Source organism: Oryctolagus cuniculus, chromosome 14 (assembly GCF_964237555.1).
Source record: "Oryctolagus cuniculus chromosome 14, mOryCun1.1, whole genome shotgun sequence".
Taxonomy (NCBI): domain Eukaryota; kingdom Metazoa; phylum Chordata; class Mammalia; order Lagomorpha; family Leporidae; genus Oryctolagus; species Oryctolagus cuniculus.
In genome coordinates, this window is record NC_091445.1 from 52,298,593 (window position 1) to 52,324,953 (window position 26,361).

The 26,361-nt window shown below is 35.6% G+C and overlaps 1 long non-coding RNA gene across 1 annotated transcript in view; it reads left to right on the forward strand.

Moving 5' to 3' along the window:
* LOC103349593 (uncharacterized) overlaps nt 1-26,361 on the forward strand; it is an 81,306-nt gene that overhangs the window by 40,614 nt on the left and 14,331 nt on the right. The gene's annotated exons all lie outside the window — the stretch shown is intronic.

A 26,361-nucleotide genomic window follows, 5' to 3' on the forward strand; every position in this document is an offset into this window, starting at 1 on the left:
AACAGTTTAGACTAAATTTTTGTTGTTGATGTTGTAAAAGCAAACAAATGGCATTTAAGTCATGATGGCAGATGAAATGCTTGTAAAGAATACATAGTGAGAAAAAAGTGGACATTAGAGACCTGAGAGCTTTTGATGATAAAAATGCAAGAAAAGGAAGAGAGATCACTGTAAGGAGTGGCCCAGTGGAGGGAAACAAGTGTAGCACTGAAACTGTGTGGTAAGACGTTTTATGTCATTTGATGCCTCTGTGTTTCATAAGAGGTTAGAAAAGTTTAAATCTGTAGCTATCCCTAGAAACCAGCAGCAAATGAACAGAGAGACAGAGACTAATAAGATTTTCAGGGAAATTTATATTTATATCCCTTGAGAGCAGAAACATCACCAGCTACAGCATCTTAGGAATATATTAGTGTATTCTCTTCTGCATAATCCTCAAGGCTTTAGGCATAAGTTAATTCGTTGATAAAATCTCTTATTATCAAAAATCTTCCATATATTGATTCATCTCTATTTCTAACTCCTATTTCTAACTCCTAGCTTTTAAATTCCTAGTTCTTCTAGAGTAGCATGAAAAGTCTAACTTTTCTTTCATCATATCTAAGATATTTAAAGACTTTCTATCCCTTATTTTCGGGGTAAATTTCTTTGTTCCACACAGACCATAGTGCTCAAGGTACTATACCAAAAGCTGTCTTAGTGTGACTGTTTTATGTTGTAGTTGAGAATTTAATTTATGTTAAAATTTGTCTTATTCTTTTTTTATCATTTTACTTTTTTTATGGCACATTAACCATCACTTATGGGTTGGTTTGTTCTTCAAGTGTCAACCTTCTCCATTTATAATAAACATTAAGAAAAAATAGAGAAAATAAGGTTAAAAAGTTCTAAAAATTACTGATACATACCTGCTCCATTTTCAATAGTTTTTTGCATTTTGTTATCTGACACTATTTCTATGCTATGTATGAAAAAGATACTTATCATATTCAGAGTTGACCTTTTAAGAAAAGATATAGGACTACCTGAAGAACAAAGTGGAGTGAAGGCTAGGAAATAAAATGGAATGTGATTGGTGCTGTGGTTAAGACGTTGGTTTGGATTGTATACCCATATCACATACTGCAGTGCTGTAGTGCTGTAGTGCCTGGGTTCAAATTCTGGATCAGTTTCCCCTTCCAGCTTCCTGCTAAGTGATAATTCCAGCAAGTGATAACTAATGTAGCTGAGTTCCTATCACTCACATGGGAGACATGGATTGGGTTCTGGTTCCTGGTCTAGCTCCAGCTGTTGAGGGCATTTTGGGAATGAACTGATAGATGAGAGAACTCTGCCTGCCTCTCTTTGGCTCTTCTTCATCTGAAATAAATAAAATGTAATATATAATATATGCATATAATTTAATATACATAAAATATTTATAATATAATTTATTCTCTTTTTATATGTATATATAGAATAAGGAAAGAACAATCTTACAAATACTATTTTGGGGTAGACAATTTTCAGTTACCTCAGAAATCAAGTAGTCTGTGTTTTAAAGGTAATGTTTAGACAGGAGCCAATGACTTCTAGAATGAAGTGAAGAGTGGGTACCTCGTATAAAAACTGGATCTCTGAATAAAAAGCAAAGACAAAAGGGACACTTTAAGGAACCATTACTAAGTGAAAATGTACATTAGGGAAAATATGTGCAGAGCAAAACGATAATAACAAGCAAGACTGAGTGTCTCTTTCTGGGCTCCAGGAGAAGAAAAAAAAATTAGCTCTTGCCTGACAATTGATAACCACAGGTTTTCTTTGATGTCCGCTTGGGTTTCAAATAGCATTATCTGTGTGTTCTTGTAAACTCAGACAGATAAATCACCATTAGTTGTAGACTGTTGACAAAACTTAAATGCCTGATAAAATAAAACTCAAAATGTATGCTTCTTAAGTAAAATAAAGATACTTAAATAAAGTACAGACTATTCTTATAACCTTCCATTGACCAGGAGCTTGCTTTTTATAATAACAAAAACACAAGAAAAATGAGTGATTCCATAAAAATAAGAAACAGTAGGATTAGCCTAATAGAGAAGTCAGATGATGAACAAAAATATAAATCAATAGTATGTAACATCGAAAATGCTACATACTATATTAAAATAAGGACATTATAATAATGAAGATTCTACAACCATCGGAATGTAGGCCAGCATTGAGGCAGACCAGGTTAAGCCATAGCCTATGACACCAGTTCCCATATTGGAGTGCCTTGAATCCCACCTGCTCCACTTCTAGCTCCTGGCTAATGTGCTTGGGAAAGCAGTCAAAGGTGACCCCTGCACCTATGTGGGAGACTGGAATGAGCTCTTGGCTCATGGATTTGGCCTGGTGCAGCTCTTATTTTTGAAGCCTTTTGGGAAGTGAAGCAATGGATTGAGGACCTCTTTCCCTCTGTTTCTCACTCTCTGTGCCACTGTGCCTTTAAAACAAATAAGACAAATCTTAAAAATTCTATACAAATTTATCTGTTAGTATTACGAATTTCAAGAAATTGTCAAGTGGGAGGAGGGTCCATAGAACCGAAAATCACATTTGATACCAGGTTTTCAACGTTACATAAATTATGTTGAATGAACAATGGAAGCCATGAGAACAATTAGCAGACATGAAGGATATCATAAAAAAATTCACACATGTATCTCATTGCACCTACAGAAAAGAAGATATTAAAGAATTCTGAACAAAAGCAGAAAAAGAAGTTTTGAAAAAAACAAAAGAAAGCAACAATTAAATAGAGACAATTTACAAATAAATGAAACAATTCAACATGGGTGTTTTACAGTTACAATAGAAGCCGACCATTTTAAAGAATTTTTCAGTGTCCTGAAGGGAAATGTTATCAAAATATAACTCAATAATTAGTCAAATTATGTATAATGACAGAAAATGCATTTTTGAATTTTTAAAATGAAGCATAATTCCTATATAAAACTCAGCAACAAATAAAGTTATAACTTTCAATGTTGTAAAAAAAATGAATGGAGGTGCAATAATGAATAGTAAATATATTGGGAATCCAAAAAATTGTTGTAACATAAAGCAAGAATCATGAGTCATTCAAGTGGGAGATAGAAGAAAGAAAAGAGTTCTTAAATGCTAGATAATTATTGTGTGTAACACGTGAGGAAATAAAAACAGGGAAATTATTTCAAGGTGCTTAGATTCTCTGGAATGTGAATAGAGCTATCTGTTACAGATATATAGGAACATCCAATGCAAGTATAGAAGCAGGTATTTAACTTCTAATCATTAGAATTGAGGAATAAGTATTGAAAAAAGACAGAGGAAGAAAATTAAAATAGAATGCAATGGTAAACCATTATCTACAGTTTTAAAACCAAACAGAAGGTATTATAAGTGTGGAATTCTCTGTACATCATAAATAAACTTACTTTTCTGGATGTTCAACAATTTAAAAAGCAACTTCATACATAGTTTTGTCATTCAACCTTTATGAAATATATTTTATGAAAGTTCATCTCTTCCATTTTACAAATAAGTCACTGGATTATTTTTTCTTCCATTGTTAATTTATTTGTATAAATGATTTAATCAAATAGACTAGGGGAAAATACTCAGATTGATTCATGCCTTCTGCTTCTAGGTCAAACATTTTTTTTCCATTATGAGTCTGTTATCTGTTCTTCAAATAATTATGATACTGTGGCCCATGATAAAAACCCACTTTATTAACATTTATATGTTATGCTGTCACATTTCATACTGACATCAGCTTGTGTTATTGTGATTTTGCTATTCTCCAGATATTGTCTTTTGGAACAGGATGCAAATTTAAATGTAGACTGCTGTCGCCACTGTAAACTGTATCTTCTGGTGATGGAATTAATATTCTGTTCTAGAGCATGGCCAAAAGTCAGTAGCAAATATGTTATTGACATTTTTAGACTATGTCCTTCCCTACTCCCAATTTATACAAGAAAGCAATTGTCTTTACACTCATCTTCTAAAATTCCAAATGTTTTAAGACTTCATATTTGAGTAATCATTACAAGTGAGTGTTGAGATCTTCATAAATCAGGTAGGGGCTGGAAAAACCTCTGATGGTCATGAGATGGTTCCTTCTGATTTTATTCTTTAACTTCAATTTACTGTTGGTTCTCTGAAATTCAGAAGAAAGTAAAATAAAGGAGTCACTCTTCTTACTTTCTCATTTTTCATTCTTATGACTTTGGACGTGAACATTGGTATTCTCCTGTCATCTTTTTCTTTTACTACAGATTAAAACAAACAATTCTAAAACAGAACAAAATTCAATTATGGGAGTCCCTTGACAGATTTTACTATGCTGCATTCAGTTTTTGCTTTCCATTCCTTTTATCATTCTGTTAACTTTACTTCACAATTTAGTTCCTGCCTTGCTTACATAAGCAATGGTTGTGTTTTATTATATTTTAAGAATAAATCTATAAAGATTCCTTTGTATCTACTAACAGAAAAAAAGATTTCTTAAAATACTGATACAATAACAGTCATGTAAAAAGAAATGGTCATTTTATAATTGTATTTGTATTATATATAAAGCAGAATGATTTAATTTTTTAGGATGATTCAAAAATTGGACACATATCCAAACAGATGGCATAGTAGCATCTAGAGTGATGCTTTTTAGGGTTAACTCTTTTCTCTATCTATCTATTATTAACAACATGATCATGAAACTTAAGTATTTTGTGCATCTGTTTCATAGTTGGCAAAATCGAAAGAATAGTTTCTTATCAAGTCATAAAATTTGGACCGCTTAATGTTCCTTGATATTATTATAAATCACCTTGTATATATGATAATTAAACATATGACATAGGGATACTCCTAGTTTAAATATTTATCTATTTACTTATTTGAAAGTCAGAGTGACAGAGACACAGAGAGAAAGATCTTCCATCTGCTGTTTCACAAAATGGCTACAACAGCCAGGTGTGGACCAGTCAGAAGCCAGAAGCCAGAACTTCATTGTCGTATTCCAAGGGGTTGGCAGTGGCCCAAATACTTGGGCCATCATTTGTTGCCTTGCCAGGTGTGTTAGAAAGCTAGTTAAGAAGTGGAGTAACTAGAACTCTAACTGGCATCCCAATATAGGTTGCTGATATTACAACAAACATTTTAACACATTGCAACACAAAGGCAGTCCCTTTTTACACTTTTCTAACTTCCAAAATCATATTAATTTCCAACAATCTATGAAGTACTTATATTCCAAGTGAGACATGCCTTTTATGTTTTACATGCATTATATACTCACAAGGACCCTATGATCTAGCAGTATTATTATCATCATTATTATTACTACTGCTATTACACATTCTAGATGAGGGAGCCAGAAAAAGACTCTACGACATATTATAATAGGTTAGTTTAAGTAGCAGAGAGCACCTTAATTGTAACTAATTGAGTATTCAAACGTGCTGTTTACCACTTAAACTACTAGTCCCTCATGGCCTGAGTGTACAATGCCACTTCATTTCACATGGTCACTCAGGGATTCTGGTGAATAGGAGCTCCTCCATCTCACACCAGCAGCTTTTGGAATGCATGGTCACCTTAGACCCCACAGCAATTGAGAAGATGCTAACATTTCACAATGGATCATCTGCCAGCAGCCATGGCCCATTACAATACCATCTGTAATTTCGCAGAGTCAGTGAAATAAGAAGTTTGAAAGGTTAGGCACATAGCCCCATCTCTGCTCCAAGTAAGATGATACAGAATTTGGACTCTGGCTGTCTGGTTTTTGAATCTTCCCTAGCTGAGTTACTCTTTGCATTCCTGAAATAACTTTAGCAATGGAATGTGTGTGTGTGCACGTGTGTGTGTATGCACACGTGTATGAGTATAGAGGTTACTAACTGTTGCCAGAATGTACGTACTGTTCTTGAACAAATGAGGGTCTAAGATCTCAACAGAGTAATGTGAGAAGTGACATGTGCCATATCTGGTCCAGGATTTCTATGAGTCAGAATGTTCCTTCGCACTCCCTTTGCCCTTCTGGTCCTCGATGCAATCTATGATCAAGCACGAGGGTAAGGCAGGGGTAGAATAGAAGCAGCTATATTCCTGGTTCCTGGGACAGACACCATCTCGAGGACAATACCTGAAGACTAGGGATATATGATTTGGATTCTTTTATAGGAGTATTCTTATTTTTACTTAAGACATGTTAAATTTACATAGTTCGTTTCAGAGTTTTCAAAATAATTTGATATTTGATTGATTTCAATTAAAAATTTATTTGAGAGGTGGGGCTGGGGCGAAGAAGAGAGATTTTCTATACACATCTCATTTTACAAATGACTGCAACAGCAGGGGATGGACCAGGCCTACCAGGTCTCATATGTGTGTCATGGGAACTCAGTCATTTGAATCATCACCAGTACCTGCCAGATCTGCTTCAGCAGGAAGATAGAGCCAGGAGCCAGAGGCAAATATCAAACTCAGAAACTCCAATATGGGAGAGGGGAATCTTAACTAGTGTTTTAATCTCTAGATCAAATGCCTGCCATTGATGTTTGATTATTTTTGACATTAAAATAAAAAATATTTATGCTTCAAAATAATAATATAACTATCAAACATTTTAAATAAATTTCATTCTCAAATTAAAGTTTGATATTTACTTTCTGCATATTTTGACATGTCCTCTGCTAAAATCATAGTTATATTGACTTTATAGGATGTTCACTCTCTATTAAAAGAAACTGCAGGAGCACTTTTTTCCACTCTTTTAAGATTTTATCTATTTCTAAATCAATAAATATTTCTTCCTTTTTCCATTCAACTTTCGTGCAGAACAGCAGTTCCTCCCAGGGCTTCTATTACATATGAATTCCAACCTAGAAAGTTCATTGTTCCCTCCACACTTAGTGTCTAGTGCATAGAGTTACAGTGCTTATACCTACTTTTTTCAATTTCTTTCCCAATTCTTTCCTTCATCTGTATATCCATTAATATGTTTATGTATAATATTTTCTATGAATAGATGCTTTCTTGATATACACTATTATATTTATATTAGATATCATTCTTTTAAACAAAATTCATTTTAGTCATCGTTGAAGTCATAATTTTCACTTTGATGATGCAGCTATCTATGTCCTATTTATCTCTTCTGTAAAAATAATTTTATTATTCATAGTATTTCAGTTATTTACATATCAAGTCAACTTTTTATCATTTTTCTTGTGAATTATTAGTTTTTTTATTACAGAAGTCAACTTTAAAAAGTCGCCAGAAATTCAAATTAAATGATAAGTTTATTTTGTTGAAAATTTTTGAAACCCATGCACAGCGTTTTCATAGTGTACATTTCCTTGAACTTTTGGAAAACTGCTTGTATGCATGCATGATCCAAGAAGTACAGAATTTTTTGTACAAAAATTCACTTCGTACCTTTTAATTCCATTTTGAAGCCTCTCATGTTATATTATTTTCTTTCATTTTTATTAAAAATGCTTGAATTCAACATTGGTTTTCTTTGTTTATAATCAATATTAGATTTTTTGGGGGAAGTTTCTTTCTTTCCTTTATGTTCTACTTAAAGGTCTCATAACTAGAATGTAAATTACCAGGCCACAAAAGTGTCATTTTCTTTATTCCATAGATGTTGCTGTAGCTCAAGTTTATAACAACCGTTAGTTGGTGTGATAGACGTAGCCAGCTGTTCATCTCCCTGCTTCTCTTACTTGTTCCGATTCAGACCTTTAACTAGCAAGCAAAATGAAAACAACTTGAGCCCTCTGGTCATTCAGTCTCATCACTACATTAAATAAATAATTCTTCTTCTGAATCAAAAATACTAAATTTTAGATAAAATTTAGTTGGTTCCTCTTAAAAATTTCTTCATTGTTCTCTAAAACAACCTTTCCTCAAAAGTTCCATGGCTATGACTTCTATCATTTTTCTGTAATTTGTCATCATGTGATTATGGTACAGGCCTGAGTCGGTAGAAAGTGCCTCTAATTCAGTTCATTATAAGATAGTTTTCTTTGTTTATTTAGCTTCCAATAAATTAAAGAAAATGAATATTCTCAGAAACATGTTACACAAGACTGGGCAGAAAAGGCAAGAAAATAGCAAATGGAGGAACCTGGATGTCCCTGTGCAGGTTGCATGTATAGTCATGATTACCCTTAATCAACCGTATTAGTGGGAGAACATTCTCAAAATGGCTGAGTAGATCTAGCTTCTGAAGAATATTTTCTAAAGTTAACTTGCCAAACTAAACCATTTTTCCCTCTATGAAGCCAATTTTCATGTCCATCCACACCATCTGTTCCTCATGAAAATGGAAAATTAACTTCGTGTTGACCTGGCACCAATTAGTTCCAATGTTCCAACTGGTATATTAAAATTTTTCTGGGGTTTCCTTTATGTGAGTTTACCACCATTATTTTGTTACTTAATTCAAAATAAATACAATCACTAAATTAAGGTTGTGATTTATCACATCATTTATATCTTCAATGTTTTATGTAATCAACATACCCATTTATGGTTTCATTTATTACTTCATCTGGTTGCATGATATACCCTCCTTTCTGTTTCCTGGGAACTATTGACTCATTTTCCATCATCTACTCTCAGGGAAACACCAATATCTTCTTTTATGTTAACATTAAGTTATGGTCTAGGTGTACAGCATTACTTTTAAAATTAATTTTATGTGAAAATGGCTTATAATTTTGTTCATGAAGTTAATTTAGCAAAAGCTTCTCAAGGATTGTAACAGATGGGAACAAAGAATCTAACATTTGTGAATGAATTATATTAATTTAATTCCATTTTTATCTGCACCTGATCAGTTAGAGTTGACATTTTGAATAACCAATCATACTAGAATGATTACAAAGGAGGAATTTATAATTCAAATACTATATTCATATTTCCATGAAAATAAAAACAATGTATTGCCTGTATTGAAGAGTTATATAATGGGAATCTCCATTATATAACTTTTAATGACCTTTTCATGAATTTAAAGCCATTATTTGAAAAGAAATATATGTGTTATTCATTAAATCACAATAAATGTTTTTTACATATATGGAAATTTAAAAGTAATCTCTAAATTACTTCAGAACAGTGATGAATCATATATGATCTGTACTGAAATTGTTCTAGCTTGATAGGTAAGCTATCAGTAACTGTACAGAAATTAGGGAGAAGATTCAGAGTTCACACAAGTTTCCTGGGTTAGGATGAGATCCGTACATATTGGAGACATTTAGTTAGTTAAAGTAAAAAGGGACCCTAGGCAGGTAATTCCCATGCATATTTAACAAAATTGTCATCACAGCTTTGAGAATGAACGGCATGTTCAAAAATAGGTAGAACTTAAGGCAAGGAGCTTAGGCTAGCTCCTAAGATATCCAGGCATAAGGCCTGTCAGATGCAGCATCACATGTGCACAGTGGGAGTGTAAAGGGTACTAAGGTCCTATCACAGATGAGTGGCTGGTGGATTCTACTATGGAGACTGTGACTGTGTTTTCAGAACAGAACTAAGATTGTGATAGAAAGTGAGGGTGGAGCTGTCATTTTTATGGGTCACTGGAGAATAGTGCAAAAGATGAGAATGTCCTTGTTCATCCTTTCATCTGTTTGACTCTTGGATGCATTCCACATGTTTGTGGTGCCTATTTTTTTTCTTTTCTATCTAACTGTCTATCGTAAATTTATCTAGCATCCTGATTTTAAGTGACCATCACAAAATGGTTCATATTCAATTTGGAAAGCCTCAAATGATTGAGGAAAGAATTAAGTGCCTCCAATATTCTCAAGCAATTGATGCTGCAGAAAAAAAAAAATCAGGGAAAAATTGAACCATAAAGACATTATTTATACCTTCTGTTTTGTTCTCTGCTTATGAATAATCAAACATTATCATTCCAAAGTATTTTTTATGCTTACCTGGTTTAGCACCTATGTACTTTTCAAAAAGAAGAACCTGCCTGACTTAATTGGATTTTCTAAGATAAACTATCTTATAGATTATTGAATAAGTAACAGAGCCTCTCTATATATCAATGCACTACAAGTATTTTATTGAGCACCTCTTACATGCTAAGCTACACGTTATGTTTTAATTAAGAAATGCATCATGTAATGGATATGAGTATTTTTCTGTATTTCTCTGAAGATCAATTTCTCAACAGAGATGGCAATCTCTTTGGGACCTCGAATCCCATGGTGGCAAGTGTGACATTAAATTTCATTCCAAATTCAGTTTTTACTCAAATAGAAGACAATCAAAATACAACATGCCAGACTGAAGTGGGTCTGTGTAAGTGGTAAAAATATATATATTTTTTATTGTTGCTATAATAAACATCAACAAATGTGGTAGCTTAAAACAACAAAGATCTATTCTTGTACTTGCAGGGCTGTATTCCTTCTAGAAATTTCAGGGGAGAACCAATCTCTTTGTCTTTTTCAGTTAATAGAAACCACCTGAATTTCTTGGCTTTTGGCCACTTTCTTCATCTTCAAATTATACTACTTCTGCTTCTGGCTGTATCATCACATCTAGTTTAAGTCTCTGACCCTAACTCTACTACCTACATCTGATAATGATGCTGATGACATTGGACTCATGAATAATCCAGAGAAGTCTTCCTACATCAAGGTCCTAAGTTTAAGCACATCTACCAGTCTCTTTTGAATATATAGTCTTGTATCCAAAGCTTTCATTGATTGAGAAATCTTTGAGAGCCTTCATTCATCTTACTGCAAAATGGAATATGCAACTTTTATCACTGACTATTTTAAAACACAAATTAATGTATAAAATTGAATAAAATTCCAAATAATAAATCACAGTATAACCCTAAAAAATGAAAGAAAGCCTTTACATTTTCAGTAGTCTGGAGTATTTTTGGCTTAAACAGAAATACTCATAGAACAAATATTAAAGCAATTTTTATTGTAAATATAGTGTTATATTATTTTGGAGGATGAAATAATTTTTTAAAGTTTTTGTTTATTTATTTATTTATTTATTTGAGAGGCAGAGTTACAGAAAGAGAGAGAGAGAGAGAGAGATTGATTTTTCATCTGCTGCTTCACTCCCCAAATGGCAACAATGGCCAGAACTGGGTCAGTGCAAAGCCAGAAGCCGGGAGCCAGGAGCTTCCTCTGGATCTCCCATGTGGGTGCAGAGGCCCAAGGACTTGAGCCATCCTGTAATGCTTTTCCAGACCATAGCAGAGAACTGGATCAGAAAAGGAGCAGCCAGGACACAAACTGACACCCACATGGAATGTCAGCGGCACAGGCAACAGCTTAGCCTGCTGCGCCACAGGGCCAACCTCTGAAATAATCTTTTTAGAAAGAAATCTTTGAAGGAAATAAGAATATGTAATAAGTATATCTGTATTAAAATTGCTCACTAAATACCTAAAGATTAGGAAAATTGTTTCAGTTCAGGTCACTCTAATAAGAAACATTTTACCAGCATTTCAATCACAGACAAAAGTAAAAATAAAAAAATAATGCTGAAAATCTCTCCAAGTCACATGCATAATGAGTTGATGAAATGTCATGTAGAATCATAAAAAGGGAGTTGGAAGATATTTAAATGCTAGAATCAATGAAACTCATTTATTTATAAGAACTGGAAGCAAAGGAAATAAGGAATAAAGAAAGGTCCCTAGATAGTGCTATTAGGGAGGATGAAGGGTTTAAGATGGGAAGCAACTTGACAAACTGAAACCTGTTTTCAATTTAATATTGGTTGAATTACTCATGGAACCTCCAGTCTGATATGTTCATGTAATAATCACAGCATATTTCTACTTCGCATCCTAGCTTACCTCCTTTTAACCTTGGAAGAGAGGTAATAGAGGCTGGAAAATCTAAAACAGCTTTTCGAAAACCCTTCATTTTGGGGCTGGTGCAGAGGTGTAATAGGTTAAGCCTCTGCCTGTGGTGGTGCTGGCATTCCATATGGGCACTGGTTCATGTCCTGGCTGCACCTCTTCCAATCCAGCTCTCTGCTAATGGCCTGGGAAAGCAGTGGAAGATGGTCCAAACGTTTGGGTTCTTGCACCTACTTCTGGATCCTGGCTTTGGATCAGTACAGCGCTGGCCATTGCAGCAAGCTGGGGAGTGAATCAAGAGTAGGAAGATCTCTTTCTCTGTTCCTCCCTTTCTCTATCTGTAACTGTGCCCTCAAATAAATAAATATTTAAAATAAAATAAAATCCTTAATTTTGATAAAAAGTTGGTGCTTAAAATCAGCTGCACCTATATCACATGTGGAATGCAATAATGAGTTGGATGGAGAGGTTTCATTGATCAGCTCTTTCTCCTGTCAATCATAGCTTTGAGGACATTGTATTTCTCTACAGTAGTTTTTTTTAAAGCTTTTATCTAATGAATGTAAATTTCATAGGTACAAATTTAAGAATATAATAGTTCTTCCCTCCATACCCACCCTTCCATCTCCATTCCCGTCCCACCTCCTACTTTCTCTCCCATCTGATTCTTAATTAAGATTGATTTTTAATTAACTTCATAAACAGAAGACCAACTCTATGTTAAGTAAATATTTCAACAGTTTGCACAACACACACAAACACACACACAATGTATAAAGTACAGTTTGAGGACAAGTTTTGCGGTTAATTCACATAATACAACTCATTAAGGACAAAGGCCCTACATGGGATGTAAGTGCACAGTGACTTCTGTTGTTAATTTAACAGCACTCTTATATATGACATCAATGATCACCCAAGGCTCTTGCCATGAGCTGCCAAGGCTCGAAAAGCCTCTTATGGCCACAGACTTCTTCAGTATTTAGACAAGGCCATAAGCAAAGTGGAAAGTCTCTCCTCCCTTAAGGCAGAGAAAAGTACATCCTTCTTTGATGACCCCTTCTTTCCACTGGGGTCTCACTCACAGAGATCCTTCATGTAGGATATTTTTTGCCACAGTGTCTTGACTTTCCATGCCTGAAACGCCCTCACATTTTCAGCCACATCCAAATGCCTTAAGGGCTTATTCTGAGGTCAGAGTGTTATTTAAAGCAATTGTCATTCCTTGAGTGCTATTCTTATAGTGATCATATTAAATGTTAAAGTGAACATATAGGGGCCAGCACCGTGGCTCACTTGGTTAATCCTTTGCCTGCCTTGCCGGCATCCTATAAGGGGGCTGAGTTGCTCTTCTTTCAGTCCAGCTCTCTGCTGTGGCCCAGGAGGGCAGTGGAGGATGGCCCAAGTGTTTGGGTCCCTGCACCCGCATGGGAGACCAAGAGGAAGCACTTGGCTTCTGGCTTCAGATCCGCACAGCTCTGGCCGTGGTGGCTATTTGGGGAGTTTACCAATGGAAGGAAGATCTTTCTCTCTGCCCCTGTATCTCACTGTCTATAGCTCTACCTGTCAAATAAATTTAAAAAGGTAAACATATAGATAGGATTAAGTGTTAAAAAGATCATATAAATAGCATCAAGCACCTGGTAATAACAATAGACAGAATTAAAAAGGAGGAAATGTCCAACACAGGAAACAGTCTACGCAATCTACAGCAGCTTAGTCACTGCTTTTCCTTGATTAACAGATAGGAGTGAAAGTGGGGACAGCCTTCAGACACATGAATCACGGCTGCAGTGCTATGTTCTTAATAATTTCTATTGTGACTTCTAGGTTTCTAGCCTTCAGGTTGCCCCTCCATTTCTTCCATAAAAATTAAAAGTATTTGATAACTGTATTGAATCAATTTCTGCTTAAAATGGCTAGTATGTAAAAAAAAAATGAAATCCAGTCATTTGCAACATAATGGAGGAATCTGCAAAACATCATGCTGAGTGAAATAAGCCAGTTCCAAAAGGACAAATATCATATGTTCTCCCTGATCGGTGACAACCAACTGAGCACCTAAAAGGAAACCTGTTGAAGTGAAATGGACACTATGAGAAATGATGACTTGGTTAGCCCTTGTCCTGACTGTCGAGGAACAACTTAATACTTTATTATCCCTTTTAGTATTTTTTTGTTCTACTTAATACCACTGGTTGAACTCTTTAACTAACACACAATCATTTTTAGGTGTTTAAATTTAACTGAAAAATGGGAATAAAAGTGGGAATAAGAGAGCACATGCTCAATCAGACTTACCCCTACTGGTATAGTTGGAAACGTGCCAGGGGATTCCAATTCATGCCCATCAAGGTGGCATGTACCAATGCCATCTCACTACACAAAGTGATCAGTTTCATGGATCATAATGATAGGATTAAGAGTCAAAGGGATCGCATAAACAAGACAAGTGTCTGCTAATACTAACTGATAGAATTAAAACGAAGAGAACAATCCAACATGGGAAGCGGGATACATAGCAGACTCATAGAGTGGCAAATGTCCTAAACAACACTCTGGCTTCAGAATCGGCCCTTAAGGCATTTGGATCTGGCTAAAAAGCCCATGAGAGTTTTGCAGGCATGGAAAGTCAAGACACTGTGGCAAAAAAAAAAAAAAAAAAAAAAAAAAAAAAAAAAAATCTAAATGAAAGATCTCTGTGAGTGAGATCTCAAAGAAGAAGGAGGTACCTTTCTCTGAAGGGAGGAGAGAACTTCCACTTTGACTATGGCCTTGTCTAAATAATATCGGAGTTGGCGAACTCAAGAGGCTTCCATAGCCTTGGCAGCTTATGACAAGAGCCTCGGGTGATTACTGACGTCATAATTAAGAGTGTCAATGGTTAAATCTACAACAGGAGTTACTGCGCACTTACATCCTACGAAGGGCCTCTGTCCTTAATTTGTTGTACTATGTAAATTAATGGTATAACTAGAACTCAAACTGTATTTTATACTTTGTGTTTCTGTGTGGGTGCAAACTGTTGAAATCTTTACTTAGTATATACTAAATTGATCCTCTGTATATAAAGATAATTGAACATGAATCTTGATGTGAATGGGACGGAAGAGTTGTGGGAGATGGGACGGTTGCGGGTGGGAGGGAGGTTATGGGGGGGAAACGCCACTATAATCCAAAAGTTGTACTTTGAAAATTTATATTTATTAAATAAAAGTTAAAAAATGGCTAGAGTGTTTTCTGTTTCCTATAACTGGTTACAAACCGATAAATTTTGGATGGCACCTTACTGAGAAGTCTGGATTTTTAAAGCAAATAATTGAATTGAGAATACATACTTGGGAATCATCAGAGGGTAGGTGCTAATTATGGAATTGATATTGAAGGAGGTCACCCAGGAGGTGCTATGCATGTAGAAATATAGGAGAACATCAACACCATAAGAAAAGACAAGGAGAGAGAAGCTAGGGTTGATAGAGAAAGTGTAATCCCAAGTCTTAAAGAAGATTGCAAGTTATTTTCCCTTTTTAAAATTCTTGTTTACTTACTTCTTTGGAAGATAGAATGACAGAGAGGGAGTCAAATCAACAGAGAGATCTTCCAATTGCTGGTTTACTCCCTACATGGCTTCAGAGGCCAGTTCTGGTGCAGACCATAGCCAGGGGCCTGGAATTCCATCAGGGTCCGCCACATGGATGGTAGGGGCAATCTTCTGCTGCTTTCTCAGGTGAATTAGCAGGGAACTGGAAGACAAGCACAACAGCAGAGACAACAACCTGAACTCTGATTTGGGATGCCTGCAGCACAGGTAATGGTTTAAGCTGCTGCTCTACAACACCAGCTCCTCAGCCATTTTAATATTTCCTTTTCCACTGCTTTACTGAATTTCCTTTTCATTGTTCCTGTGTGTTTTCCTTTATTTTTTAAAGATTTACTTATTTGTTTGAGAGGCAGAGTGTTACAGACAGAGAGAGGGAGAGACAGACAGAGAGGTCTTCCTTTCACTGGTTCACTCTCCCAATGGCCATAATGGCCAGAGCTGTGCTGATCTGAAGCCAGGAGCCAGGAGCTTCTTCTGGGTCTCCCACATGTGTACAGGGACGCAAGCACTTGCACCATCTTCTACTGCTTTCCCAGGGCATTAGTAGAGAGCTGAATGTTAAGTGGAGAAACCAGGACATTAATCTGTGCCCATGTGGGATGCTGGTACTGCAGGCAAAGACTTAACCTGTTACACAACAATGCTGGTCCTCCTGTGTGTTTCTTGAACTCTCATTATTTCTTGATGTTGTCACCACATTTCTAGCTTCATTTGTCCATGGTGAGGCCAAAGTTAAACCACTTAAAATATTCATACTCTTATTACCGATGTCCAATTATTTCTTTATTCATCACAATCATTTCTTGTCAAAACTTAAACAAAAACGTTTTCAGATTTTGTACTTCTCTGTTCTTAATTTTAGGAAGATGAGAACTTACATCAAAATTTACAAAGTCAACCTCTTCCAATTCTCTACAAATTCATATTATCTAATATTATATGATCAGTGAATAGTGCTTGACAACTCATATGCTAAAGTTAGAACACAGATGTGTTTCCTATTATTCCCAACCCCCCACCCCAAATACATACTTTTATTCTTTGATCTTTATCTCAGAATAATGTGTCCACTCTTTCCAAGGTATTCTGTTATTTATCATATCTCTCCTTTTTATCCTTGATTCATTCATTCCTCCATCCAAAATTTCAATAAAGACTGTAAGTGAGGCACTGAGTAATAGCTAGGGTATAATATATTGAACATAAGATTCTTGGTAGCAGACATGCTAGAACTTGAAGACATTATTACAAATAATGAAAGTCAGCCTACTCTGATTCAAGAGAATTTATGATGTTTCCTTTTTGTGTGAATTTGTCAGGAACCAAGACTTGATAAGGACATATGTGTGCAGAGACCTAAAGCAAAGCCTGTTTTTCTGTGTATGGTCTTTTATATTGGTTTTTGTCATCTTTTAGTACATTTAAGACACATATTGATTCCTCATGTGTGATATAGATATCTTCCCAGATTCACATAGTTGCATTTTAACTTGATGTATAGCACATTGGGTATATATTAGTTTTCCAACTATATAGCCTGTTTTCAGCCTTTCTTTTATGGCTCATGAACCTTGTATATTAGTTCAAAGATAATTTTCCAATTAATGAAAAACATTAACATTTTTTTAAATTAACATTTTATTTAGCATTTTTGCTATTTATTTTTCTGCTCAGCACTTGTATACAATTGGAATTTATTTTACCATGTGGTATACTGATACATACCCACAGAAACACAGGTGGATAGATACATAGATACATAGATTTGTAGATATATACACAGACTAATCTATAGTCATTTTTGTAGTATGCTTGAAAGAATCAAACCTTTCCACATGGAATTGAGATGTCATATGAATTATAACTTAAATTCCTGTATGTACTTGGATCTATTGTGGGCATTCTCATTTGTTCCATTGAACTGTAGGTTTATTGCTACTAAATATCAGATCAGATGATATTTGGCTTAAATATGCCATTTTGGCGAAAGATTATCAACCTAGCAAAAATAGAGAATAATATAATACAGTATCAGACTTGGCTATGAAAACCTTAGATAGAGCTTGGTGGAAAATTTTACTATAAATTTGCACTAATCAATAAATATCAAAACACCTTTCTCATGACAGATTATTGTTTTGTTGTTATTTCTAGTTCTTTATCATAACAGAGTTCTTTTGACCTTTAAAATTATAACAGGGTCTGGCGAACATGGTGTGAACAATTTGTGATTTTTTTAAAGCAACATTTATGCACAGAACTTGGTTCTGTCTCAGTAAGGCACTTTAACATATGCTGGTTAAATTCTGTCTTCTTGTTACAGCCTAAATCTGTTTTCATTCAGGTTGGTTTCTTTATGCCTCCAAGCTAAAAAAGGATATTTAAAAATCTTGAGAGAAATGATTCACACTCTCTTTGGCAGCTAAATTTACAATCTTTGCCTTTTGCTCACTCCTTGGAATATGATGAACTAAAAGATTAAGACAGCCATACCACATGTATAAACCAAATGCTTTTAGCTCTTATACTGACAACACAATTGCTTGTGACTTCTCAGAGTGAAGTCATTCATCTCTGTTGTTAAAATTGTTTTCATAGACTAAAAGTAAGGAGAACCTACTTAAGAATGTTTTCTCTTTTTCTTTATGTGAAGCAGAACTGGTTTTTCCTTCTGATGGAAATGAAAAAGGTCAATTCTCAGTGACAGATGTAAAACCCAAAGCATGCACTACTAACAACTTGGCTTCCCTCAGTGTGTCCCTGCTGAGACCCATAAAACATGATAAAGTATGGTAATGTCAAGGAAAGTTAATCCTGAGTCAAGGAGAACTGAAGCCATATATCTACAGATTTAAGGCAAATCTTTCCAAAAACCAAGTGATATATGGGTAGTTTGGTTTCCACTATATGCAAATTACTTTTAAAATTTACTGAATATTTACTTGGAAAAAATATTGTGATAACCTCTATAGAGAACATAGAAATTGGTAATAATGACTGGCTAAGATTTATGGGGTGGATCCTTATGGTGTAATCGTAACATCTCTATCATGAAGGTGTTACCATGCTACGAGGGGGAAATTCCAAGTAATCTACATCTACAAGTAAAGGCTGCGACATAGAATGAGCAAAGAGTTAGGGATATAAAAATCAAGACTCTTCAATTTGGGTCCTCTTAGCCCAAAGTGTGTTGAATAATAATGCAATGATAATTTAATTTTTTTCATCAATTACTAGAATTTTAATAATGTTACCTGCAGGGTTATTGAGCCTGGGCAAGGTACTTAGTCAGTATAGGTTGATGGACACCTGCTTATTAGTGCTTTATGAAGCAGTGTATATAATTGTGTATGATTAAATAAGATAAATTGTAATTTAAATATAAAATGATATTTAGATGGTCTTGTTTTTATGACGTTCATAGAGTTAATTTTATTTTAAGGAAAATGCCATTATTGTCATTAGGCATCTTATGATTTAGGACCTGTACAAATTTTTCACACATGTATACCAGGTAGAAAGTGATGAATTTGGTATTCAAAGATGAATACCAAAGATATGGACAAGAAAGTATTCTCCAGAGACAAAGAAATAGAAAGGTAAGTTCAAGTTCGAAAATGAGTCAGGAAATACTTCAAGAAAGAAATAACCATGAGATAAGAATTCCAAGATCGCAAAAGGAAAATTCAGCAGGTCATGATGAGGATATAAAGGAGGAAAACTCTAGGTGTAGGACAGAACCAAAGTGTGGAAATTCATTTCTAGTTACTGGTATGACTCATTGGATTAATCCTGCCACTTCCCATATCAGCATCCCATTTGGAGTCCAGGTATGAGTCCCAGCTACTTTCCTTTTTTTAAAATAACCAATTAATTTATGTTTTTGAAAGGCAGAGTGACAGAGAGAGGGAGAGAGATCTTTATTGGTTGGTTCATTTCCCAAAAGCCCACAAAGCCAAGGCTAGGCCAGAGTGAATTAGGAAGCCCAGAACTTCATTGCATATCGCAAGTGGATTCCTCTCAAGGCAGGGACCCAAGTACTTGGGCCATCAGCCTCTGCTTTCCCAGATGAATTAGCGAGGAGCTGGATATGAAGCAAGATAGGCAGGATTCAAACAAGCTCTCCAATCTGGGTTGCCAGCATTGCAAACTGCTGCTTAAGCCACTGAGCCACAAAGTTACATTTCTGACTATTTTGCTTCTGATCCAGGTTCTTGCTAATGCACCTGAGAAGCAGCACATGATGGAGCCAGAGCTTGGGCTCCTGCACATGGTAGATCAAGATGGAATTTACAGCTCTTGGCTTCAGCCTGGCTCAGATATGGCTGTCACAGGCATTTGGGAAGCAATCCAATGGAAGGAAGTTCTTTCCCTTGCATCTCTCTTCTTTGCTACTCTGTCCTACACATAAATAATAAATAAATAAATCTTTGAAGCAAGCATTTATAAAATCAGCAGCAGGGTGTATTTCAAATAGAATATATAAATGTGGCATCCTATTTGTCATATAGTTTGTGAAATACAAGTATGGGAATATTGACTGGGGCAGTCTGAGAGAAGCCTATCTACCATTAGGGACTGTGGCAAGTTAGTAGCACCATCATTAGTACAATATACTAGAGAAGTACAATTTGACATGAAGAGATATTTCTGATGTATATTGCTTTGTGATTATGTTTTGTTAGTAATGCTTGGTTGTTGCCAGATATTTGATAGGAATTAATATACAAAACAGCATCCCTTCATTGAACAATATTGTCCTAGACATATGTCATGTTATGAGTGTACTTACAGAAATTGTTTACTTTATGTGCTTATGGATGCTCTTGACAAGTACTTTGTAAAAGACAATTTTTGTCAATGACTTGCATTTGTGCTAAAACTATGCACCCAAGAAAATCTGAACCATGCAATATTTTTTAAAAAAATAACAATATAATTACTTTGAGAATTCAGTGGTCCTTTAATTTCATCTAATTCTCAGCCTAACTTCCTATACAAACTCTTCTCTATTATATGGCTTTGTTTCAATATTTCCAGGAATAAGAGAATCAGAATTTAGTTTATACAAATTGCAAAAATTGAGGAAAGACAATGAATTTGAGGAAAAAGTGTACACTTTTTGGAAAAATTTCATTTATTTTTTATTTTTTGAAAGATATGAGATATATAGAGAGAGACAGAGAGAGATATCTTTCATCCACTGGTTCACTCCTAAAAATGCTACAACAGCCAAACTCTGGTCCAGTCTGAAGCCAGAAGGCTGGAACTCCACGCTGTTTCCCTCATGGGTGGCAGGGGCCCCAGTGCTTTGCCATCTTCTATTGCCTTCCCAGGCACATTAGCAGGGAGCTGGAATAGAGATGGAGCAGTCAGGGCATGAGCTCGCACTCTGATGTGGGATGCTGGAGATGCAAGCCCCTTACCCAATAGACCTCGCTCATCTTCTTTTTTTAAAATAAAACCACAACGCATTTACTTTCTTTTTTTTTAATTTCTGCAACCTTTTATAGGACATTATCATTTCCCGTATCTAGTACACTGAATACCACAGTAGATCTTTGTATATCAGACATCCATGTTTATCTACCTTTTAAAAAACCATATTTCAAAAATTCATACTTCTCTTTTCAATATTTCTATTGTACATATAAAAATAAAATGTCTTTACCATGCCCTTTTAGTCTCTAGAATTAACTTACTTAACCCTCCTAGTGCATTACCTTTCCTCACTCCTTCGCTCCAACCCTATTAGTCATACTGGCTTTCAGTCAGCTCCAAAATTAGGCCAAGTTCAGATGTGTATTAGATTTTTCACACTTTTTCCTGCTTAAAATGTAGGCTCCTGGATATTCGCATGGTTGATCTCAATAAGAATGTCAATATCTCAGATAGTTATACGGTGAACCCCAAATCTAAAGTGACAAATCCATTGCTTCATGTCATAAGAGGCTATTTTATTTTCTTCCTCACACTTGCTGCAATCTGAGATAATTTTGTTGTTTTGTACTTGACTGTGTGTAAGTTCCCTACCAGTCCCATAAAATAGTGTTATTACTTTTTTTGTTTATCGCTGTACTCCCAGAATCTGGACATAATCATTCTTTAGTAACTATTTATAAGATAATGCATTACTTTTACATAAGAAGAATGGTTGAAACTATTTAAAGTTTAAGAAAACATATAAATCTAGAACAAGATAACCATTTTTATACTGTTTCTTTAAGAAAAAATGAAAATCAAGTTGATTTTTCCTTTATATTTAATGGAAGATGGATTAAGTAACCCTAGCATAAATAACAGAAATCTGTTTCATAATATTTAAGATGGATTTGTACCTCATTTGAATCTTTGTAGGTTTATGAGAAAAGTACAAAACAAGGATTAAAGATAGCTGTATTCTAAGGAGCTTAGATAAGCTGTGGGTTTAAGATTTTTCCTCTTAGAAGATCATTGAGAATTGCTCATTGTATTTTATTGGGATCAAGGATAAAGCTGGTCTGTGACACAAAGATTGACCATGGACCAAACTTCTAACCTCAGTAATTATATAATGCAATAAAATGTATACAAGAGTAATTGCATTTAATATACAGCTTTGTCTTTCCTAATATATATGCATTTTTATTTTTTAAGAATTTATTTATTTATTTATTTATTTGAGTAGAGTTACAGAAAGGGAGGAAAAGACAAAGAAAAAGGTCTTGCATTTACAGCTTTTCTCCCCATATGGCCACAATGGCTGGAGCTGAGCCAATCTGAAGCCAGGAGCAAGAAGCCAAGGAGCTTCTTCTAGGTCTCCAAAGGGATGCAGGGGCCCAAGCACTTGGACCATCTTCCACTGCTTTCCCAGGTCATAAGCAGAGAGCTGATTCAGAAGAGGAGCAGCCTGAACATAGCTGGTACTCTCCACGGGATACTGGTACCACAGAGGCTTAGCCTACTGTACCACAACACTGGCCCATAATTTATATGTTCATTTATTTATTTATTAAAGATTTATTAGAAAGTTAGAGTTACAGAGAGGGAGGAAGAGTGAGAGTGAGAATGAGTGTGAGAGTGAGGGAGAGACAGAGAGAGAGAAGAGAAAGAGAGAATCATTCTACATACTGGTTCACTCATCAGACGACTACAATGTACAGGACTGAACTAGGCCAAAGCCAGGAGCCAGGAGCTCCATCCAGATGCATCATGTGGGTAGTAGGGACCCAAACACTTGGGCCATCTTCCGCTATTTTACCTAGGCTATTAGCAAGGAGCTGGATGAGAAGTACAGCAATCAGAACATGAACTGACATCCATGTTGGCTGCTGGTGTCACAGGTTGCAGCTTTACTTGGTACAGCACAATGCCAGCCCTAATATGTTGCTTTTCTCAAAAGATTATTTATTCATTTATTCATAAGGCAAAGAGAGAAGAGTGAGAGAATCTCCCATCCACTGTTCACTCTACAAAGGGCTGAAACAGCTGGTGCCGGAACAAGCTGAAGACAGGAGCCCAGAACTCCATCCAGGTCTCCTACATGGATAGCAGGGCTCAAGCACTTCAGCCATCTTCTGCTGCTTTCCCAAGCACATTAGCAAGGAGCTGTATAAAAAGTGGCTCAGCAGTGTGTGGAATTTGATTAATGTTTATTTCACGGCCCAGAGAAGCATCCACTTGTACAAACATGCTTCTTGGTATTACAATTCACTATGTAAGATTTTAATATTTATTATAATGAATTTTATTTCTATTCCTGGCTATCTTTAAACTCTCAAATTTCCTCTCTCTTTCTTTCTGCATGTGTATTTGTCTCTCTATGCCTGTTTGTGTATTATAAACAAGTCAAATATCCTATCATTTTCACATCTTTTCTCCCAGATGCTGTCATTATTTTTGTGAGAATCTCAATGTATATAATTCCTTCCTTCCTTCCTTCCTTCCTTCCTTCCTTCCTTCCTTCCTTCCTTCCTTCCTTTCTTTCTTTCTTTCTTTCTTTCTTTCTTTCTTTCTTTCTTTCTTTCTTTCACAGGCAGAGTGGACAGTGAGAGAGAGAGAGACAGAGAGAAAGGTCTTCCTTTGCCATTGATTCACCCTCCAATGGCCGATGCGGACGGCGCGCTGCGGCCGGTGCACCACGCTGATCCGATGGCAGGAGCCAGGTACTTATCCTGGTCTCCCATGGGGTGCAGGGCCCAAGGACTTGGGCCATCCTCCACTGCACTCCCTGGCCACAGCAGAGAGCTGGCCTGGAAGAGGGGCAACTGGGACAGAATCCGGCGCCCTGACAGGGACTAGAACCCGGTGTGCAGGTGCCGCAAGGCGGAGGATTATCCTAGTGAGCCGCGGCGCCAGCCGATGCATATAATTTAAATTTTAGAAAGCTCAGACTGAATTGTGAAAAATAAATTCCAACTCTCTTTTATGCTTACATTGCATTTGAATTTTTTCAAATGAATGCTTCCTTCCTTATTACCTTCTCTTTCTCTTCTTTCTACCTTTCTTACTCTCTCTTCCTCCTTTTTCTTTAACATTCTGTCATCTATCTATATTAATAAATACATATAAACTTTTGAGATTCCAAAAATCATAATTTTAGGAAGGTATTTTTAACAATTATAATTTTTAATCAGAATTGTTTTGGATGAAACACTAAACATATGTATGAAGTTCTGTTCATCGTGAAAGTTTACTAATGAATTTTCACAGATCTAAGGGATGAAAATATATATCCGGTTAATATAAATATATCCAGTTCGACTTGTTTTTCAGTGTGTTTTCTGTTACTCACATTTCTGATATTCCTTGCAGGTGCTTGCTTTGCATTTGAAAGACATTATTACTAAATTTTGGTTTTTGATTTTGCGTGAGCATAGGAACAAGTATAATGGCTTAAAAGATGAACTTTCATATGAAATGAGGCATGATTTGATTCTTGGCTATAGTTCTTACAAGGTACAAGTTCTTACAAGGTACAAGAAAGTTATTTAATTTCTCCAACCTTGTCCTTAATGATGGTTTTAATCACAGAGTTCCTAAAAAATTTAAATGAAATTGTTTTGACAAACTCTCAGTCTTTTTTGACTTGGTATATATGAATGATTTTATGTGTGTACTTTCAGCATTTTAGTTGTGTTTTTGGCTGCTGGCCACTGGCCACCATTGTTATCACAAGAAGTTGATAGTAATTTGGAACATTGTTTCCCTAAGTATCAAGAAGTTTTCATTGCAAGTATTTTAGAATTTTAATTGGTTTCCTTCTCATTTCCCTGGCACACTCTTCTTTGTCTTCCCTTTTCCTTTCCAACCTCTACCTCCTTCTGCTTTGTCTTTCTTTTCTTCACATGTGAGCTCTATTTTTCACACTGGATAATACTCATCTTCAAGCTCACTGACTCATTGAGCTTTTCTTTTTTCTTTTTTTTTTTTTTTTACCTTTACTCAGCTTGTCAACCTATTATGTTAGCTTTCATTTCTTCTGTAATAAATATCACAAATATACTGGCTAAAGGGACACAATTGATGTCTTACACTATAAAATTTACAAGTCTGACAATATAGTTTCAATGGACTGAAATTAAGTTGTCCACAGGGCTGTAATTCTTTCTGGAGCCTGAAAGAAAATTGCTTTATTTCTCTGATCCAGTTTGCAGAATTCATTTGTGTTAATTGGTTTATTTTATACACTTTCCATCTTAAAAGCCAGCAATAGTGCATCTACTGATTGCATCTCCTTGTCTTCTTTAATCTTCTCTTTTGCTTCTTTTTCTACTTTTAAGTAATCATTTGATTAAAATGGGACAACCCACCACACCACCTCTAATCAGTGACAATTTTACTTTAGATACTTGGTATTTTGGTTGTGGAATTTCAATTTGGATTTTTATAGTGTTTTTTTTTTTCTGCTAAAATTTTCCTATATATTTTCATTCGTTTTAAACATATTTCCCTTTTAGTCAACAATCATAGGTGTAACAATTGTGTTAAAATTCTTATTTGCTAATTATGCTAATTCAAATACCTGTAGTTAGTCTTTGCATACTACCTTTCCAACGGAGATTGAGTTTTACTTTCCTGTTTTTTTTTTTTTTTACATGTTGAGTAATTGTACAGTGTCTGATGGTTCATTTTAGATGTAACTCCACAGCATAATGTGAAACTGAGATATTATATAAAGCAGTATTTCTGAGTATATCTTGGAAGGAATTTATGGAAAGAACTGGCATTTAAACCAGTGGAATGAGTAAGGAAGATTTGTCCTTACTCAGTGTGAGCAAGTGTGATCCAACTAGAAGGGACAGGAAAGCAGTATTAAGCTCTTTCTTTCAGAGAAAGGCTATTTTTCTTTTCTGGGAGATTAGGATGTCAGTATTTTGGCCTTTGGACTCTAGGACTTGTTCAAGTTGTCCCCCAGGCATCCTATGACAAACTAACAGAAAGAGAAGGTGACTCAGCTTGTCATTCAGGCACCATTCAAAAGGACAGAAGTGGAAATATAACCACTAAGCAAGACATCCCTAAAGCATAGATGTGAAGGGCAATCTTCTAAGTTGGCAGAACTTTGAGTGCTATACCTGATTGCACACTTTGCTTGCAAGGAGAAATGGTAAGATATGCAATTGTACACCAGTTAGCTATAGCCAGTGGTTTGTCTGAAACATCAAGAACCTGGAAAGAGGTTGATGTTTTTATGTAATGGGTTAAGATACCACCTATGATTCAGGCATCCCCTGTGGGCACTGGTTCAAGTCCCAGCTCCTCTACTTACAGTGCTAATGCACCTGGGGAAGAAGCGGAATATGGTCCGAGTCCTTGGGCCCCTGCACCCATGCAGGAGACCCAGAATAATCTCCTGGTCACTGTCTTTGGCCTGGTCTAGTCCTGGCCATGGCGGCCATTA